Below are 5,262 nucleotides of genomic sequence, written 5' to 3' on the forward strand. Positions count from 1 at the left end.
GGTGAAGTACTTACAGATGAAATTATATGAAATCTGAGATTTGCCTTAAAATATTCCAGCAAAATAAAAGTGGAAAGATAGATGAAATAAGAATGGAAGAGTCTTGTGATAATTGTCAAAGCTAGGTGGTAGGTACATAGATTCATTATACTATTTTCTCTACTTGAAATTTTTTATAATAAAATAATTTTCTTTTTTTTAAGTTTTTTAAAGTTTTTTTTTTTTTTTTTTTAATGTTTGTTTTTGAGAGAGACAGCATGAGCAGGGAAGGGGCAGAGAGAGGGAGACACAGAATCTGAAGCAGGCTCCAGGCTCTAAGCTGTCAGCACAGAGCCTGCTGACACAGGGCTCAAACTCACATGATTTAAGATCATGACCTGAGCTGAACCAATGTTGGACGCTTAACCACCCAGGCGCCCCTATAATAAAATTGGTTTCAAATAATGAAAAAAGCAACAAGTCTGGTTAAGTTACAGCTAAATTCCCTCTAACATTCAAATTACAGATAATTCCTATGTTTACCAAACTATTCCAGAATATATAAAAATATGAAACTCTTCACAATAGTTTTATAAATCCAGCATAGTCATACAAAGACAAAAAAGCAGAACAATACAGTAATTTCATTTATACAGGTTCAAAAACTTTAAATAACATGCTCTTGAATCAAATCCAACAAGGCAATTTTTTAAAATATGACATAATGGAACAAATGAAAATATTTTCTCAATAGATAATGTATCATCAAATGCCACATTTCCTAAAATTTCCTAAAATTATTTTGTAAATTTAATTCCATACAAATTTTTTCTTTTATTTGGATCCTAAAATTTGTATGGAAGAATAAATATAAGGTAATAGACAAGAAAAGCATTAAAAGAGAAAAGGAACAACAGTGTGGAAAAACTTGCCTACTTAATATTGGAATACATGATAAAGCTAATATAAAATTAAATCCAAGGGCACCTGGATGGCTCAGTTGGTTAAATGTTTAACTCTTGATTTTGGCTTAGGTCATGATTTCATGGTTTGTGGGATTGAACCTGCTGTTGGGCTCTGAGCAGACAGCACAGAGCCTGCTTGGTATTCTCTCTCTCCCTTTCTCTCTGCTCCTTTCTCTCTGCTCCTTTCTCTCTCTCTCTCTCTCTCTCTCTCTCTCTCTCTCTCTCAAAATAAAGAAATAGGGGTGCCTGGGTGGCTCAGTGGGTTAAGCATCCGACTTCAGCTCAGGTCATGATCTCACGGCTGGTGAGTTCAAGCCCTGCGTTGGGCTCTGTGCTGACAGCTCAGAGCCTGGAGCCTGCTTTGGATTCTGTCTGTCTGTCTCTCTCCCTCTCTCTCTCTCTCTCTGCCCCTCCCCGCTTGTGCTCTCTCTCTCTCTGTCTCAAAAATAAATAAACATTTAAAAAATGTTTTTAAAAATAAAGAAATAAACATTAAAAAAAGAAATAGGTACAGTGTAAGTTAAAATTTGATACATAACACAGGTGATAATTCAAATCACTGAGGAAAGGCTGAATTCTTTAATAGTGTTGGTGCAATTGGGGAGAAACTCAAATGAATCCTGTATTTTATACTATTTTGGAAAATTAATTCTGGTTGGATTAAAGACATAATTGTAAACAATTAAATTTTGTAAGAAAATGTCAGACTTTACATGAGCCATCAAAGTGCATGAGGAACTTTAATCAAGCCTGGAAACCCAAAAACAGCAACAGAAAAGGTAAACATACCAAATTTAAAAACTTTTTATAGCAAGAAGATAGTATAAATAAATGAAAACATAATAATTTGGAAACATCTATAGAACATCATAAACCCCCATAACCAACAAGTGTTCTGATTCATTGATAGTGAAATGCAAATTAAAGCAACAACATATCACTTTTTGCTCATGTGATTGGCAAAACATTAAATGAATCAGTAGTGTCCATTCCTTATGGGAATTAGTAGAAAATGTTTCACCCATTGTTGGATAAACATGAATTTCACATTTTGGAAAACAATTTAGTAATATCTATCTTATCAAGTTGACTCAGAAAAAGAAAATTAAGTAGTGAGATTAGGTGAGTAGGAAACTATTGAACTTACTTTATGAAATAACATATAACATTAATACCTAAACTTAATAAGAACAGATTAGTTTCCTATTGCTGCCATAATAAATTACCACAAACTTAGTAGCTGAGAACAACCAGATCTATTATCTAATAATTCCACAGGTCCCAAATCTACAATGAGTCTCATGGAATAAATCAACGTGTTGGCAGGGACTATGTTCTTTCTGGAGGCTCCAGAGGGGAATTCATGGTATGGTGTCATAAACTGAGGAGTGTGACCACTTCAGTTCAGAATACATGGTGTCACACAAATATAAATACCTCATTCTTTGACATAGCAATCCCACTGTCAGTAATTTTTTTTAACAGAAACAAATGCATTATTGTAGAAGGATACATGAACAAGAATGTTTATTGAAGCATTTTTTTTTTTGTAATAGCAAAAATTAGGACTTGACTTATACATCCATCGACAGAATGGTCAAATAAATTACAGTCTGCCCATATACTGGAATATTATGCAGTTATTGAGAAAATCAGTTAGACTTGTATATACAGACCTGGAAATATTGTCCATGAAATATTAAGTGAAAAAAATGCAACTTGCAAAGTAATGGGCATTATCCCATTGTTAAAAATATATATGTAAATAAGGAGAAGAACAAAATTCCAACATATGAATGTTTCTGTGTCATTGTCTAGTAGGAGGAGAGAGATCATATCAGTTTTATGAAAGGGAGAAAGCTAAATATAAAATAACAATAAACTAGGTATCAGTCTGCCAACTAGACAACTAAAAGGGAACTTGCAGATCTCTAAGTGAGAGGGTGGGATGAATCTGGTTCTCCAATTGTTGAAAAAAACTGCAAGCCTTATTCAGTCACTGCCAGGGGCTACGGTGGCAGCGGCAGGAGTGAAGAAGCATTCCAGGATGATGGGGGTCTGTTAGCAAACTGGAAACAAACAAGGATCCTAACAGAAAACCAGAAAGCCTAGTTACAATCCCACCATCACAATAAGACAGGGAAGAGGCTGGAGTTAAGAGACAAAGGCTTACTACCTAGCACCATATGTTTATACATAATTGTGTGGAGAAGAAAAAAAAAAAAAAACTTTGAATGATCCAAACCAACCAGTTACCTCAGAGGTAAGAAGATCATGAGAACTTTCAAACAGGAAAAGAATAAAAACTCCCATGTAGCATTTGATGGATTACAATGTGTGTGTACTATTTATGTAATAATTTTTAAAACCCCACATAACTAATGAAGCATAAAAATAAAAAGTTAAAATTAGAAGTAGATATATCCAGGATGCCTGGATGGCTCAGTTGGTTGAATGTCTGACTTCAGCTCAGGTCATGATCTCACTGTTGGGAAGTTCGAGTCCTGCGTCGGACTCTGTGCTGACAGCTCAGAGCCTGTAGCCTGCCTCAGATTCTGTGTCTTCCTGTCTCTCTGCCCCTCCCCTGCTCACACTCTGTCTCTGTCTCTCTCAAAAATAAATAAACATTAAAGTTTTTTTAGGGGTGCCTGGGTGGCTCATTGGTTGGGTGACCAACTTCAGCTAAGATCATGATCTCTTGGTGCATGAATTCGAGCCCCACCACAGCTCAGAGCATGGAGCCTGCTTTGGATTCTGTCCCCGTCTCTCTCTCTCTCTGCCCCTCCCCTACTTGCTCTTTCTCTCTCTCTCTCTCAAAAATAAACATTAAAAAAGTTAAAAAAAAATTTTAAAGTAGAAATATTCACCCTGAGGTGTGCCCTGGGGAGAGTATAGCTCTGTCACTGTGTAGTAGTAGATGCCTGAGCTGTAGTGCCCTTGGATCTGCGAGGTAGCTGCTCAGGGAACCAGTTTGCACTGTTAAATATACAGCTAAATGTATGTAGTGGCTTTGAAAAATTTTTTTAAATTTTTATTTTTTTACAATGTACAGCCCCCTTCAGTGCCCACAGCCCACTAGTGAGGAGGCTGGGCAGTGGTTCAGGGCTGCATGCTTCTCTGGCACAGGTATACTCTGAGAGGCCCACAGAGAAGGGCCCACCATCAATCCATCACTGTGTGCTTGCATTGGCTTTTTAAGCCATTTTGACAATTGTGACAACTTCTTGATGATTGTTGAATCTGGATGCTGGGCACATGGTTCATTTTAATGTTCACTTTAATTTTCTGTAGGTTGGTGTTTTTTCACAATACTGGAGAAAAAACACTCTGATATAATCACAGTTTAGTTTTTAACCACAGCCATGAAAAGAAGAAAATACATGTATTTTTCCTAACTCCAAGAGGATCTGACAGTTCCTTAATGTTCATTTGAATTAATTATGGTAAGATCAGTTACAATGTTGATGAAGAAATCCAAACTGAACGTCCTGTAACAAACAATAAGGAAATAAAATTTCTCAAAACAAACAAGTAAAACAAGCATCATCGTCTCAAAATTAAGGGTAATATAAAACAGTAAATGTTGTAGTTAAAAACCAAGATGTAACTGTTGAACTTCTTAAATACACCCTAGCCAGGAATCAATTTCATCATGATAAGAAACATCATCTGTCAAGAAAGGACCTTTACCCCAACCTGGCTAATGTTTACATTTTTAGTGTCCTTAAGACATCTGATTGGTTAATGAAGCCCATATTTGATCTTTATCTCTGCAGCAAGCTCCAATGCCCAGCTCAGAGTTTTGAAACTGTAAAATGTCTGTGTCAACATCTCATCTGCCCAAGATTCCTATTATTGAAACATATGGCACCTCTATTACAATCTGGAATTCAATTTGATCTAGGCTGAATCAGAGAGATTTGGGTTTATATATAAATTTTTCTGTTTTCTCTGCTCTAGGTCTGTAACTTTGAGAAACCAAGAGTAGGAAGGCTTGGAAGAGATTTATACTATGTGAGGGCAGTTGCCCTCTCTTAAGTATTCCACATAGCCCCTGCAAGATCATCAGGAGGCTAGAGGCAGTGGGGTTTAGTGTCAATAATATGTATGCCAGCATTCTTATCAAACTCCAGAGCCATCTCTACTTGGGTATGGACGGCAGACTTTTTTAGCTGTGAAATTCCCCAGGGCTTTCAGATAATGCAGGAATGTGGAGTCTTCACGAAGGAGGTACTAAAGTTCCTGTTGAAAAGGCTTATGGACTGTGTGCTCAGAAGTGCCCTGATGCCCCGAGAATATGGAGCATCTCCCGTGGAAT

General features: G+C 36.7%; 1 non-coding gene across 1 annotated transcript; it reads right to left on the reverse strand.

The window, feature by feature from the left end:
* Positions 1 to 3,986: 3,986 nt before the first annotated feature.
* Positions 3,987 to 4,123, reverse strand: LOC112861885 (small nucleolar RNA SNORA42/SNORA80 family). Its single transcript, XR_003223760.1, has one exon. It is a non-coding gene; the product is annotated as a small nucleolar RNA SNORA42/SNORA80 family (small nucleolar RNA).
* Positions 4,124 to 5,262: the final 1,139 nt, after the last annotated feature.

This window comes from Puma concolor, chromosome A1, assembly GCF_028749965.1.
Source record: "Puma concolor isolate L17-30 chromosome A1, mPumCon1.1.hap2, whole genome shotgun sequence".
NCBI classification, from domain to species: Eukaryota; Metazoa; Chordata; class Mammalia; order Carnivora; family Felidae; genus Puma; species Puma concolor.